Below are 17101 nucleotides of genomic sequence, written 5' to 3'. Positions count from 1 at the left end.
CTGCCTAATAATATGTTGAGAGAAACATCTCTCCTAATTACATTTATTAAAATAACGTACTTGTTCCAACTTACATACAATATAAACTTAAGAACAAACCTACAGTCCCTATCTCGTATGTAACCCAGGGACTACCTATACCTGTATTTTTACAATAACCTCCCCAGCAATATGAATTCTAAGTATTTTTTAATGTAAAAAAGGTACATTAAAATACTTAGTATTTTAAATTTCATGCCTAGTCCCACCTCCAAGCCCCACCCCCATGCCACATGCTTGCGAGCAGTTGCCCGGCTGACATTGCCAGGGGAAGAAGATGCCAGGAATCGGTGGAGAAACGCCATGGGCCCCGCTGGAGGACACCATGGGTACCGCTTACCAGGTAAGTTATTTAACTCCCTGGCAATTCCACCACGAGAGTGGCTTGGGGTTACCACTCTCAGGATTACCGCTAGGGAAGTTAAAGTAAAGCCCCCTGATGATGCATGCCAGATCTCGACCAGGAAGAAGGAGCAGTCCACAGCTGCTTGCAGCATGTGTTGCAAGTTTCCCCTCCCTCTTCGTTGTAGCTTTATTTTTTTTCTATGTGTCTTACTGCTGCTGGTTTCTAGCACTTTCAAAAAAGTTCTTATTCTTCCCCACTTTTTCTAGAAGTAGAAAAATCCTTAGTTATCCTTAGTTTTTAACAATATACTATATATATATATTGGGTTGCCATATTTGTTTATACATGAATATAAACAATCTTTAGAAGTTTTATTTTACAACTCCTCCTTGCTAAGTGTCAGCCTACAAGTTCTCACATGCCAGGACCCTATCTGCATGTTTGCGTGGGTTTGCTTTGGGTACTCAGGTGTCCTCTTATATTCCAAAAACATGCATTTAGGTTATTTGGACCGCCCAAAATTGGCCTTAGACTGTGATAATGATATATGACTATGGTTAGGGACATTGGATTGTGAGCCCCTTTAAGGGACAGTTAGTAACATGATTATTGACTTTGTACAGTGCTGAATAATATGTTGGTGCTATATAAATACAAGATAATGATAAAAAAGCAAACATTATTAGATCTTTTTTCTTACTAAAAATGGTTTGAAAACTCAATTTCTAGTCGGGGTTAGCATTTAAAGATAGTGAACATACAATGTAGCTTTTACCCTACAGTTATCACAGTCAAATATTCTTCACTTCATTCTAAAGTCTCTAAAAACACGAAGCCATGTTTAAAGCTGTTTAAAGACCTGGTAGATTGGAATCTGTATATAAATTCGATATACTGCCACCAATGCCTTTATGAGCTAATGAAAAAATGCATGCTTCAGGCAACCAGGTGTCTGTGTTTAAGCGGCACAACCGATTCCAGCTGTAGTCCAAGTAGCAATGAAATGAGATACAGCATTTATTACTAGGGTTCATGAAAAGGTCTACCACTGAAGCCTGTGGCATTGTACAACCGCTGGCCTGGGATGTCCTGTCTCAATGAATGTACTAAACCCACCGTTTCACAGCACAACAACGAGGAGCTATGAAAATTAAGATCTGACGTGTCTTATGCTTCTGTACCCATCAGCAACATAGTCATTCTGTTAATTTTCTAATATTATATAAGAAAAGAGGAAATTATTTTGCTGTGGGTGACAAGATCTGAAACAGAAATCTAATATTTGCAGGTTATCTGTCCTATAAAGGAGTGCTTAAATTGGTTTACTTATGTTTAGGCTAAAACTTTTTCAGCAAATACAGGAAATATTTGTTGCCATGTATCTTCTTGCGCGAGCTGGAATATTTTTCTTAAGTTTTTCTCAAGTGTAAATTTCAAGTCTCATCAATATAACATACAATGCAGAGGAGCAAATACAGCCATGTTTTAAGTGTACAGTCTCTAAAGTCTAACTGTGTGATACACTTGGCTCCTTCCATAAATACAGTGGAGAAATGAGCATAGCCTCAAAGAGACAATAGGTGTATATATATATATATATATATATATATATATATATATATATATATATATAAATTGAGACAGCTGTTATTGACAACAGAGATCAATCCTAATGCAGGTAGAAGCAGAGCTCCAGATGTGAATACATAATAATGTATGCACATATAATTCAATAGTGATGTGCACTCAGAACTAACAGGATCAACTGACAATTTATCATTGTACAGAGACAGTACACAAACATGTATAATGTAAAACGTAGCAAATGATATGTTATGTAGATTTTGATTTTGCCTTGAACTTTAATCCTGATGTTAATAAAGTACATTCTTGTTCTTGGGCAGTGATTCAGAAAACGAATGTGGACCAGGCCACTATAACTACATATAATATAGCGCCATACAATATATGAGTATGTTATACACAATATGACACACAATAAATGTTTTCTTTTCTTTTTTTTTTTTTATTTCATTGCTACACAGTTTTCTGTATGAAGTGCGTCCTTTTGTATTTTCCCCTGAGGAAGCCCTACATGGGCGAAATGTGTTGTAACTCGAGACCTTTACCTCTTTGATGTAAACTTATCGGCTGTTTGTTTTGTTTTGTTTTATAACCAGAACCTCTTGTTTGTAAGATAATCATAGTTACTTTGTAATAGTTTGTATTAAATATTTATATGTTTGTCTTGCCAAAGTAAACTAATTTCAGATATATAATTGCATATATATAAAAGTCATGTAGGGAGGTTATGTTAGAGGCAGAGCAGCTGGTCCAACACATAGCCATGAAAGGATAGGGATATGATGTGCAAAGGGAGAGAGAGGGCAATACTAGCAATTTAACTGTTCCTGGAGTAGTCAATATTTTTTTAGCAAGTTCAGTTGCTCATTGCAGGTATATAAAATATGAGAATAAGTCAATTAATATTTTATAATATAAAAATAAAGTATTATTTTGTATTATAGTATAATTTTTATGACTATTATTATTATTAATATTATTATTATTAATAGTATTATTTTGTGCTTTTACCTCTAATTTTCTTAGATTGGTTCCCAGGTAGCTTTAACTTAACTCTAAATCCTTAAGCTAAATGAACACTAAAAGCTCCAGCCTTACATTTTTTAAAATACAAGTCATACGGTAGGTTTTTGCATTTATTTTTATATTACTATATTTAAAAAAAGGGGGAAATTAGATTCATAGCTGCAAATGTACCCAGAACTGAAAAGAAAAGTATGAACTCGCTGCCTGCTGTTTGCTACAGAATCCTGATACCTCTTCCTCTCTGCAGACTGCCGTAACACACAAAAGATTGAAGAGCAGTTTTAGTTTATTGCTGCTTTCATGCTTTCATCTACCTATGTTGATAGATGCTTGGGTTTTGTACCCCTGAGCTGTGATAGGGTAATTTTTTTTTGTGTTTTAAATAGAAATAAAGATAGATGCTATGCCTTCACAGCTGGCTGACATCTTGTTCTGGAAATATTGCTTGATGCCAGGAAAGAATAGATAGCTGTTCTAGTAGGTTTCATTTAAATGTCCCAGTTACGCTACAGATATTCCAAGCATTATTGTGTCAAGTGGCGCAAAATCAATGTTACTGCCTGATATGGTGCACCTGTGTCCAATTGTGTGATGAAACTCCCAAGAAGATGACAATGGAGGGTTGCATGGTTCATTATACAGTTAGGTTCACCAGAACATAACCGCAATGGTGTCTTTGTTATTATTGATAGGCACTCCTACATGATCCTTACACTACGGCAGAACTAGAAATGTTTTAAAGCACACTTGTATGTGTAAGTAATATACACAGGAGTCTGTTTATTAAGTTTTGTCTTGCTTTCCGCCCATACGCCATAGGACATTGCAGGCAAAATGCATTTGTTAAAGAAGTCAGGCCACAGTGTGAAACTGATGTCTTATTGTATGTTCTCTGCATATAGCTGACGATAGGCAGAGACTGCTGTCACATGATCTTGATTTGGTCACATGACAATTTGACATGTTTTCTTTTTCAAATTTGTAGTACTTTGTATTATTTCTAATTTCTAATGCTACATTTGCCTAGATATCTTTGTTTTTTTTATTTCTGTTGCTGTTTTTTATCTTTATTGTCATCATCATAATTTTTATTGTTGTTTTTGTTATTCTCTATCAGAGCTATAGGCTGGCTGACTATTATATGTACATTGGCCAATTTCCTAAACCAAACAATCAGGATGCATTAAAAATGTACCCACCGCCATTTGAATATTCAAGTTGTTCTCCATTCCTAAATTCTTTTAACAGTGCAGCTTTGCCTCTCAAGAATTACTTGATTTTTGATGATTTACTTGTTAATGCAGACATGTCAGGTTAAAAGGACATCCTATTTCCGTATTGAGCTCTTTGCTGATAATAGACGCTTAAAAAATGCCATATAAAAAAGAAGCTGTCAGGAGTACATGAAATACAGCTAAATGATTCATTAACTGACACTTTTATTATCCTTCAGCAGCCTAGAGATGATGTCAGTTATCTGAGCAAATGTAGGAGACATGGCAATCTGTGTTTGGGCTTTACAGACTGACACTGAGCTGACATTTGTGTTCTGACAGGTAGAGAATACAAGTAAATAGCAACACAAATACTAACTCTGAGAGATAAGGCTGTGGAATGATTACCACTTAGAGAGAATAGGTGGGATACTTATAAAAAAGCATTTCTGTCTGATACTCTTGATAGGTAGGAACTAAAATGTAATATAGTGCACCCTACTAGTCCGTAGATGTGGTGCTTGCATTGGTTTGCTTTTTTTGTGTACCTGAAAAATCCCCTCTATAAGGGCAGGTTCAGATCTGCTTCAGGATAGAGCTATCCCACTTGGCTCCGAGTGGCTGCCACTTTGCGGCTTTGTCACTTGCACCGCAGCATTGGATCTTAAGGAACATTTGATACTGGTACCACTCACTTCCGTCACCCATTCATTCTCTATGGGGTTGGTACTGGGGCAAACTACAAGTAGCATCTTGCCAGGGGCAATGGTTCACTGGCATGAGGAAGCAGTACACAAACAGTTGTAAGCATGTAAGTTATGTTATACAGTTCAGTTAAAGACCCAAAGAGTAGGATAAGTGGTCCTCTAATTTTACTTTAGTGGTTGTTGCTGCATTAATACTTGTAAGAGTTCACAATTTCACACATACCTTTTAGTAGTGCAGATGTTGCCTCCAGCCTATTGAAATGAATAGGCGACCAAGGTATGTCTGCATGAGTTTAGCTTTGCTCGACTGTAAGCAGAATGGATCACTTGCTATATTGATAAACCTATACTTTTGAGAAAACAAATTTTTCGTGCCCAACTCATTCCTTTGTGTGACCAATGTTTCCCAACCAGGGTTCCTCCAGAGATTGCAAGGGGTTCCTTAAGCAATGAGCATCAATAAAACCAATGGCTTTCTGTAAGGGTGGCATTATTCTCGTTGGACAACAATGCAAGAAGCATTTATGTCACTGAGCATAACACTAATGTACTGTGAGTTGTGGATATTGTAGCTATAGAAGGGGTTCCCTGAGGACCTGAAAGTTATTTTAAGAGTTCCAAGATGTTAAAAATATTGAGAAAGGATGGTGCAGAGTAGGAGTCGGCAAAGTTTTATGGCCTAGTGGTCAATAGGGGTAAATAGGGGAGCAACTGCAAGCTTCGGCACCCAGGCTTCGGCGGCTCCGGAGCTCCAGCAGCTCCAGAAGTTCCTATTGCCCCGTTAGGCGTTAGGCCAGAACGAACTACCGGCTAGGCTGTATTTGGCCTAAAGGCCGGAGTTTGCCGACCCCTGGTGTAGACTTACCCGAGTATTACTAAAATGATGAAAATAGATCTTTGCTATGCACTTTTTAATTTATATAGCGATATATAGTACTTTTTTTAAGAAAGCTTTTAATCAATGTTTGCGGGCTTTATTCATACAAGACTGCAAGCATTCTTAATGCACAGAGTGGAACAAGACAGGGCCACAACCAAAGGTCCCCATTTCTCACCATTACCATATCCATTGCCGCTCCCTTTTTGTCTCAGTGGGGGAAACTAGGGTAATTGTTCTTTTTTATTTATGATAGCAAATTGTTAACATGGATATATTTATTTACAGTTGAGTATACTTGTATAGTGCTCAAGCATGACTTGATCTGTCAATGTGTGCTACTGTAGCATTATTATATTACTAATATTTTAGTAGACATTTAGAAAATTTGCAATAAAGAAATCTGATTGACAAAGGCTGATTCTATGATATCATATGTCCCAGTCCCACAGTTCAAAACATAACTGGCCACATATTTATAGCTTTCATTCTATCACAACCATTCTTCATTAAACATGCTTTGCCTAGTGGAATGAACATTCATTGTTGTTACCATATTGCAGCCCCTTAGTATACACAGGTGATTGTGGCAGCTGGAGCATGTACAGAAATAAATGCTGAGTCATGTGATCTTGGAACATCTGCTACCTGGAGGTGTTTAAGGATCGCTGGTTTATTCTCAGATTGGTACAAAAGAACTGTATTAAATATAAAGGTTTGAAATCATCAATTTACAGGGAATTTGTTTCAAAGAAAAGAATTTACTAGCATACAACAGATTACATAAAATACCATCCAAACTTTGAATTATCAAAGGTTTCATTTATAAGACAATACTAACATTTTTGAGTGTGACCATATAGTATTATTATTTGCAGTCTTAATGTACACAGCATTGTGAGAAGCTTCCATCTCTAAGATGAGTTTTGCTAGGAAGTTATAAAAACTATATACAGATTGTTCTGTTCTGCTGATTGTCAGAAGAGTCACTGTAATTCTGCTTAGCATTACCATTCAGCAGAATTTCAACAAAGGGCAACAAGATTATTACCTATTTTCCAAGATGTGAACTGTCATATTTCACCTTTTTTATAGTATACCCTCATCTTTTAAGTTGCACAGTCATTTTTCATTGAACAAAATGATGCCGTACACTGAACATCTGAATAGGTTAAGATTAACTTCTTTAGCTAAAGACAATTACCATGTAGTGCTTTGACGCATTTCACACTTCTAGGACTTAAGTTTAGAGCAAGTAGATGAGGGGGAAGTGGGAATATTTATATACATCTTACTATACACCCTTTAAATCCATATTGCAACACAGTCCTCTACATTTCACTTTTGACTCCTATACTTTCCCTATAAAAATGTATACATTTATAATATTCTACACATATACAACATTTAAAACCCATTCTATTTATTATTATAATATTTAAATTGAAATAATGACTTTCTTAATTTTCATGTAGTAATATTAATAAACCCATTCATAATGTATTAAATGGTTATGATCATAGGGACAGACAAAGAGCTGCAGGAAGTAAGGAATGGGGGAAGAGAATAGATTGACTGTACACATGCAAGTGTTCCAGCCAGTCCAGATACAGCTGTCTCTACCTGCCCCTACTCAACACAATGGTCCTGATTTTTTAAAGCTCTTCAAGGCTGGAGAGGATACACTTTCATCAGTAAAAATGGGGTGATCCAGCAAACATAGAATGGATCTGATCCATGGTTGAAAACATTTGATAACAAATAGCAAATTACTTTTAAGACATCCATTCCAGGATTGCTGGATCACCTTGCTTTACTGATGAAAGTGTATCCTTTACAGCCTTGGAGAGCTTTAATAAATCAGGGCCAATGACAAGAGTTTCAACTGGTCGGAGCTCCTGTTATTGTGCAGTGAGAACAGCTGGCACTGAATGGATCCTCCTGGAATCTCATATTTCAGCATTGCTGGACCAAGTTTTTATAAAATAATAATGATTTTTCTTTAATTCTAGGGTTCAATTTAATCCTTTCTGGGAATGGGATAAGTATAATATGTACCTCTGTGCTCATTCCTCAGTATAAGGCAATGAATATATGAGGGTCCTACTATTAAAGGGGACTTCCAGACTCCAATAAGCCCCCTTCTCACAGACCCCCAAAACACTAGAGTTATATTCTGTAGATGAAACCTTCTCCTCCTGCAATGGCCCTTGCTACTGTTAGGATCAGGTAGAGGTCTGCCTTTGGCAATAGGAAGAGGGTTACACATTTTTGGCCCTCTTCTTTTTTTGGCATGCCAGATTCCAGAGGACCTCATATGAATATGATGAGGGGTACTCACGCTTGCTGCTCCTATTCCTTATCCATGAATATCCAAAGCCTATTAAAACATTTACAAGACGTCAAAATGTCTGCAAAAGCCAAGCACTTTTGCCTGTAACTGGGGCAAATGCTGCTGTTTTATAGCACTGCTTGCTTTTGATACCTTTAGTCTAAACTTTAAGACTCTAAACCTAAAAATTAGTTTATAGGACTTCTAAATAAATCAAACCTATTTTAGTTTTCATTTTTGAACAAGATGTTATTCATAGACAGCGTTTTTAAATGTGATTATAATACATCAAAATATTTAAAGTATTTACTTTGAACTCTGCAGAATACATACGTTTTAAATACCTATTAAAAATCTGCAAACAAAAATAATCTAATTAAAAAAGGAAATTTTGATATCTCGATCCCTCTGAGCACCCTGACATTTTAACTCATTTAATTAGGAGGATATCACAGCCCAAAACATGTCAGACATTATTTAAATAAACATTTCTCATGTTTGCTGATCCTTTGTGGAATTAAGCCAGATTGGTCTTGTTAAAAATCCACTGCATAAAATTAATTAAACATTGGACCAACGTTAAAATTTGAAGGTGATAGCTCTCCAAATTTTAAGAAGAATTTTGGAGTCTTGTTTAAGCTATTTCACTAGTAATTATTTCAGAATAAAATATTAATATTAAAGTATTAAAAAGTATTGTAAAGATTTTTTTGTTTGAGTAGAAGGCTCTGTCTCTAAAATGGAGATATTTAAATTATCTATGCGTTCTAGTGAAAGTTTAATTTTTTTTTAAAACAAAAATGTACACGTCTTAATGGAGAAACTTTTTTAGAGACATTAGTCTGAGAGGTTATTTGCATTATGTTATTGATTTCCTATACCTTCTTGTTGTATTTTTTGGTTTATTCCTTCCAATGAGACACAGATCTCCAAATAAAACTTGGTCTTTTAAACATGGGGGAACTCTTGAAATAACTTTCAGGTGTTCAGAGAACCCCCACTATAATTACTATATCAACAGCTCACAGTATATTAGTGTGGTGCTCAGTGGCTTGAATTGTTGTCCAACCCTTACAGATAGCCAAAAAGATCATTGGTGTCAGTGATTCCTCATAGTTCAAGGAACCCCTTGCATCCTCTGGAGGAACCCTAGTTGAGAAACACTGGTCTATACAAAGGAACGAGTTGGACACAACAATTAGGTTTCCTTAAAAGTACAGGTTTATCAATATAAAAAGTTATCCATACTCCTTACAGTAGAGGAAAGCTAATCTCATGTAGACATACCATTGATGCCTGGTGTTCATTGGGAAGAATGTCCCCTACATTGCTGGCAATTGGGAAGAATGTGACCCTTACAGATAGCCAAAAAGATCATTGGTGTCATTTAAATTGACCTGAGAGTCATTGCTCAAGGATGAAACCTGGTTAAGTAACACTGTGTTAAACCTTTCTTTTTCAATATATACAGAAATAATCACAAAAAAACAAATATTTGTATCATTTTTAAATATACTTTGAAGGGCATCAGTTGAACTAGGTGAATCAGTTGATATGTGACTTGTGATGTGAAACAAATGCACTGTATTTATGAACCCACATTTATTATCCACTAAATTGGCTGCCAATTATCCAGTCTGATTTCAATGTGGACAACCATTCTAATAAGAAAAACTGACAACCCTTGCAGATTGTCTCACATTGTCATGCTTGTGATAGGCAATCAATAGTCTTTGCACATTTTATTGGGTGTGAAAACACTTCTGACTCCCTACCCATCCAACTAGCCTGCAGACCATCTATATTCATGAAAAAAAAGAAAATGTGCCTGATTTATTAAAGCTCCCTAAGGCTAGAAAAGATACACTCTCATTACTGAATCTGGGAGACCCAGCAAACCTGGAATTGATTTCCCCAAAGTCATTTGCTATTTGCTAGCAGATGTTTTGAATTCTGGAGCAGATCAATTCCAAATTGGGCCCAAATGTTGGAGGGCATTTGTGTTTTTCTTTTTAATCTACTGCACATTTGACACTGACTTCTGGTCCCAATGGAATGCTGAGTCCTACGACACCCTAGTATACCCATTTCAATATAAAAGGCTTTGTAAAGAGAAAATATATCGGCTGCTAATGTTGGGTATCTGGCTGTTATACTGGACCAAAAGTTTCAGTAGTTCCTGACTCACCGACCTGCAACTAATATGCATGTCAGGATCTTACAAAATGTTGTTCTGGATCAATAAGACAGAAAGGTGTAAAACCTGAATGGCCAGCCAACTAGTGTTTTTAGAAGGAAGTAACTAAGCATGATCTTCCATTAGTACAGGTTTCCCATAATATAGAGATCTGGCCAGTCAAAAAACAGTGAGAGTATACAATACCCCCTACACTTCCATTCCTCTCATATTTATATATATATATATATATATATATATAGTGACAGAACGTCCCTAAAATGTCAGTGAAAGTGTTAGAATAGCTCCAGGGAAATGAAAGTGATAGTATTTGTATGGGGTTTTTAGAAGAAAACCAGATTCTTTAGGGCCCTGGAGCTGGCCAAGGGAGTGAAAGGGTGGGTTGCTTGGCCCAACCCAATTCTGACTGGGTTCATATGCTCCTGCACTCAGGTGCAAGGTGAGGATGAAGTAATCAACCAGAGGCATCCAGGCTGAGAGTAAGCAGTCAGAGGCTGAGAGAGCCAGAGTGGATTCCAGGCTGAGAGAGATCCAGAGGGATCCAGGCTGGTATTTACAAATGTATACCTGGCAGGTCATTTTGCTCATTCTATGCTCGGGTTTTATTCTTGCAGATCCTTTTAGCTTTCTAATAGGCTCAATCTGATTGAAAACAATTGATTCTCTGCAGTCTTAAATGATGGTGAACACTAAGAAAGTTCCTGGCATTCAGAGTCAAGATGCCATTTAATGTGGCTAGATGGTAAGCGCCACGGTGGACTTTAAAACAACCTATTGTACCTATATATAAGCAAGATGGAGCTACATTTTATATTTAGAAAAAATGTATTTGATTTTACCGATAAACTCCCTATTGAGTTATGAGAACTATATTTTAATTTATTATTTAAGCACTATTTAGGACTTTACATTTTACATTCCTTTAGGACAGCTCAGTTATTTTGAATGGGCTGTCAACACATCACAGAAAACATGTACAATTTTTTCAAAATGTAGTTCACAGAAGGTAGATGTACTGCAGGTGTGTGACATGAAAACAAAGGGGAATCACTGAAAATGAATGGTAACCTGATGTGTGTATGCCACGTTACTTTGAGGTGGAGTTATGTGCACGGTACTTCAACACACAGATTGAATAGGCCCTTTTTTGGTGTACTATACAAAATCTGTAAATTGACTTTATTTGCACAAAATCAATCATGTCCTTCTTTTGGAACTTAAAGGAATAAGGATAAAAAAACAGCAGAACCCCATAGCAGTCAAATGCAGCACATATCACTGGAGATTGAATAGGGAAATAATCCATTGGGTTGTCCAATAAAGCTTACTACACTTTGTCTATTTATAGTATATAATAAATAATATATATATATATATATATATATATATATATATATTTGTATTTGATTGTTAGTATAAACATTTTGCTGTTACTTACTTTACTATTCTCTACACATACTCCAGCTACTGTTCTCTTGCAGCAGTATGCTGTATCTCCATGAATACTGTGCAGGCAAGTCTTAGACTGCAAATCCCAAATATCAAATATAAATATAGGAGGAAAACACACTGCTCAGTTTTTTTGTTTGCATTTAATATAATATTTTACTTGAAGGTGAACAAACAGCAAGAAGGCTGCTGCTGATGGCTTACAGTGGAAAGTGCAGACGGGAGTGCAAGAAAGAAGAGTCCAATTGCTGTCAAGTTTCCATGCATCTGGGTGCTGTACACTCAGCACAATTCAGCCCAGGCGGTCCTCTGCTGCATTGCACCTCTGCTCATCCAGCTGGAAGCATCTGAGTGATTTACAAACTGAAATTAAGTAGATTGTCTATTTTCCGGCCCACTTGTCTCAGTACACCCTATTGATGTGAACGCACCGAGCTGCTGCAGCACACTCAGTGATGACCAAATGAGGTTAAGAAACTTTAAACATTTTCTCTAAAGCAGCCAGGCACCAATAAACTTAAAATATATGAGTTGAAATGTTATTAAAGCCATTTACAGGATTTATATTTTTATCTACTTTGTTGCTACTTCCAGCCAAGGCTATAGGAGGTTTGCCTGCCTGTACCGCTCTTTATTTTATACTGCTTAGATTTCCCTTCCTTGGCTCCTCCTTTCTCTGCTAATAAAGGTGTTTATGAGCTTTTTTTTTAAATATAATACATTTACATTTTAATTTCATACCCTATTTTATAACCCAGTGCCATTCTCATTTCATTACTTACTTTTCTGTGCAATGCAAACAGATCATTGTTGATCTGAAGGACCTGCAGGGTGCTGTTTATAGCTTCCTGAAAACATCACAGCACCATATGGCAACTTGGCAGTATTCCACACACCCCCAAAAATCATTTCCTGCTTGGGGTATTGTCTAACTATTTTTTTTTTTTGAGGTATAAGTCACATTTTTGCATCTACAGCAAGCAAGAATTACATTTTTGGTGAAAATTGCCCCAAGGCTTATCTAAAAAAGAGATGTAGACGCTGCAGCTTTCTTTATTATAGACTAGGGATATGCTCAGTTAGTACTAATAATAAAACAGACCCTGAAATTCAAGAATCATCCTGGAGTAGACAATTAGGATAAATGCAGGGCACTGCTTAAAATCAATCTATTTCACTGATGCAAAAATTGTCATAAATACCTTTTTGCAAGTCAAGTTGCTTCGCCTCCCTCCTGCACAGCCTAGCTTATTTATGCTCTGCTTCCTAGGCCATGTAGAACAAAGTGGAGAAAAAGGCATGTAGTTTGGAAAATTGATTTGGAAAGCTTTTTATGGGATCTTTGTTTGCAGACACTTTAATCATTGCATGTTTATTCAAACTATATGATATTTAAGGTATATCTCTCCTTTGTTGGCATATCTGCCACTGGTAAACTTTGTGGCAACAGAGTCAATTCTGTATGTCTAATATTTATTACCGATCTTGAATGTATATGCAAGCTCTTGATGTAACATCCATTGTGCTTAATTAGAAGTATCATTACGCACAATGGTGCAGTGAAAGCTGCTGACATAAGATATTTTGAGAATGAGAATAAAACAAGATTTCTTGACACACCACTCTGAGTATTTGACACAATGGCCAATATCTCCACATGGCCTGCAAAAACATGGACTATGTGGGACCAGCTGACCATGCGAATGTTGTGCCTGTAGAAACAATAGTAAAAATACTAAGCAATTGTATACATATTTTTTCAACAATAGAAAAGAATTGATAAACTTTAAAATGTTAGGTAAGTCAAAAGTACTATTTCAGATACACATTAGCTTAGTTCCTAAATGTCTTAGATACACTAACAGTAAGATTGCCCTGCATAGACGTTGTCAATGTACACCTGGAAAGTTTGTGTGTTCCAATATATCTTTGCTGGGCCATTTTTAGCTATTTTGGTGCACTAGGCAGAACAACCCAGTAGGTTACTTCAAAACCCATAGACACAAATATGCACATGTACATATTTAATTATATCAAACACATACATTTGTACATGTAAATATATTTTTTGTATGTTCCCTTTAATTTCCTCCAAAATCCCCACCCTTTCCTTCCTGCCAACTCACTCCCCATGGGCCCACTCTTTCATCTGTGTCACTTTTGGGTGTGGGGACCAGGGATACAGCGATTTACTCTCTGTACAAGACAACTGATCCTCTTGTTGATATTATTATGTAGTATTCTGGAATCTAAGAGAACCCAAACAAACATGTCAGCACCCAAAGATCAACCTTTCCACTTTGAGATAAGAAGAAAAGAAGATCTGGAGCCTGGTGTTTCTTGACTACATGAGGTCCACCCTTCTATGTAAAGAAAAAATATTGTGTTTTGTTACACTTTTAGCCTGATTAATAGTTGTCACTGATAATGAACATTGGTGATCATTTTATGATCATTTCTGGCACCACTAGAACCAACAGGAACTGTACAGACAGTGCTGTTCTATGTAGTGAGGGGGATGAGTGGAAGGCACCCCATGAAGTGCCATTGGAGCCTAAGAAAATCCCATTGCTGAAAATTCAAAAGATTCCAAGCCACCCAGAAAGTGACATGGGCACCCAAAAATGAATCTACCCTTCTGGTGATGAGGACTAAAGAAAATTTGGAGTCTGGTGTGTTTGTACTGCAAAAATTCAGTAAAGGGAATTACCGGTAGGTAATGTTTCTTAAGTAATGGGGGGATTATTTGGCTGGAGCAGGCTTTATCCCTGTACAATATTTGTCACTAAAAATGATCATTTTTGATCATTTCCTGAACCAGTAGAATGAACGAGCATTGTACATACATTGCTGTTCATTTCTATTTTGGGGAGAGAGCGATAGGGAGGCAGTCCACCACGTCCTCCCACATAGTACAGAATATTGGTCATTAGTGGTCTATACCTTAGTGAACCGGCATGGCAGATCACTAAATGATAGCAGTGGGACAGCTTTATACATTTTCACCCAGGACAGTCTTCATCAGTGCTAGAATAAATAAATTCGAAGACACTATACTGGTGTCCAATCAGTACATATAATTTTATTATTCAAATTATTTTATTAATAATAATAATTACAACACAAATTGTGTTTTTTGCCCAATAAGCATTGCATGACTCTTCTATATTCATCATATTACTGACAATAAAACAAACAGGAGCCAGGTTCTGCATTAAAACACCACTGACCAAAACCTGACTGCAGGGCTGCATTATCTAGGCACAGCAGGTTGGGTTTCCAAGCCAGAAAGCTCAGCTGTTTATTGTAGAGGTTACAATTTCAAAGCTACAGGTACCAATGGTTCCAAGAGTGTCTCCATTACCCTTTCTGCTTGCCCAGATCCCTGCAGAGAGCTGCAAAGGTCTCTCATTCAGCCTTTGACTGTGAAAGTCTTGCAGAGTTCTCAGTGACTCCCTCAGTACATAGGAGGAACAGTTGGGGAGGTGCGGACTCCGCTTAGCCTCACATTCTGCCAGGGAGCACTGCAGATAATTGCACAGTTGGTATTCTGAGCACTGCACACACATAGAGAATCTTCTCATCCTTAATGCTCAGTCTTTCACCTTCTTTTCAGTAAATCTTGCAAAATCATTTTAACAATGCAGTCAGCCTCTCTGTACAAACAACACAAGTCCTACAAAACTTGATATCTCAGCACAGCTGCCCAGTTGTAGCATAAAAATCAACACTTTAATTTATAGTAAACACTCCTGTTCTACTTTCATCTGTAAGGCATGAAATCAGAGTCAAATACAAGACCATAGAATGGAGATGTCCTTTAAATCAAGAAGAGTCCTGCAGAGATCTGCTTAATAAACTGAATCAGTGTATCAATTATATGGACATTTACTGCTTAGGGTGCCCATTATAAGAAATACAATGGTGGGAGGTATGAACTCTTAAACAGATCAATGCCATCTGGGGGATGTCTTGTCATGCAGAGTGTTGAAATAAGTGCTGTGCTCCCTCTACAGAATAACATGCTTCGCCTAAAGTTCTTCAAACATGCTTACAACAAATAGTACAGATCACTAAAAAAAATATTCAACATCAATTGAAAAAGTTACAAAGCATTCCTTGATAAACTATGTGTAATGAACAGCAGCACACACCAACCCACCAAAAATTGGCTTTCATTGTTTGACTGCTGAGAACTGATGAAACATGATATCTGATTGGCTGAATATTGGACTTTGCAGATCACCACTGCCTTGATAAGAGTTATAAACATAATCCATTCTGCAGATCAAGCATTTAAACATCCACATCATTTCCAAAACCTTAGTGCATTTGCATCAGCAGTTTCAAAAGGTAGCAGGACATTTACACAGGAAACCAAGCACTATTTTAATAAGAAAGTGTTTTTTTTTTCTTTTTTTTTATCAATCCCTGAGGTTATTAAAGTTGCTTGAATGAAATAAAATGGCAATACCCTAACATCAGGTGCATCCAGGTAAATCACACACTTGTCTGTGTTGAAACTTACCTTCTCTGATGGTTTTGCTTTCACAAATCTGTCACTTCCATTATTCACGCAGAAATGCATGCAACTTTCACACAAGACCCTTTTGGCTTAAGGGACAAAATGACAGCCCCAGTGAGTTCAGGACTTTGAAAAGGAGATCAGCAAAATAGGTTTTCTTGCCAGTATCTGTCCAGTGGAATTCAAATCCTTTCTTCAATGCAGAATGGTGACCCGTTATCTGTATTACTATTAATGCGGAGAGCACAAGCCATTGAATACAAATAGAGTCATGCAGCAGCTTTGCCTGTTTCTATGATGGGATGCGGGGTCCTACTGCCTCCTGGCTCTCATAGAATTGCAAAGCAGTACAAAGCCAAGCATCATTCTTTTTTTCTGAAGGGGGTAGGGAGAGCGTTGTATAGAATAGGGATGCTCACACTTTACAAGGCATGCACAATCCCTATACAATACAACCCTTCACAATCTTTGTGTGCTTAGATATATATTCATCTGCAAATATGAACATTTCATTGTATGTATCATTCACCTTCATTCCACAAAAAAAGCTCATGTATTTTTTTCGTACGCTTCCTTGCAGAAATATATATTTTTTCTATAAGTGGAAATGAAAACAGTCTTCATTAGAACTTTCCATTGAAATGGTGTACGTCTTACAAGGAGAAGTTTGCAGCTAGATTTAATTAAAGAAATCAGCAGGATGCTTCTGATATAAATTCTTATTATGGTTATTAAAAAAAAAAAAAAACAGAATTAGTCTTGGATCTGTAATTTTGTTCATTTCCAGTATTAGGATTTTTTTTAG

At 36.8% G+C, this 17101-nt stretch overlaps 1 protein-coding gene across 2 annotated transcripts in view; it reads right to left on the bottom strand.

Moving 5' to 3' along the window:
• ROBO1 (roundabout guidance receptor 1) overlaps positions 1 to 16504 on the bottom strand; it is a 649014-nt gene extending 632510 nt beyond the window's left edge. Inside the window, exon 1 of one of the 2 annotated variants that reach the window (XM_072431970.1) lies at positions 16300 to 16504. The gene's annotated coding sequence lies outside the window, so the exon portion shown is untranslated. The remainder of the gene's footprint in view (positions 1 to 16299) is intronic. The other variant, XM_072431971.1, reaches the window with a different exon arrangement.
• Positions 16505 to 17101: the final 597 nt, after the last annotated feature.

This window comes from Pyxicephalus adspersus, chromosome 1 (genome assembly GCF_032062135.1).
Source record: "Pyxicephalus adspersus chromosome 1, UCB_Pads_2.0, whole genome shotgun sequence".
Lineage (NCBI taxonomy): Eukaryota > Metazoa > Chordata > Amphibia > Anura > Pyxicephalidae > Pyxicephalus > Pyxicephalus adspersus.
The sequence above is the reverse complement of the archived record's forward strand: the minus strand, read 5'-3'. Positions and strand labels throughout refer to the sequence as shown.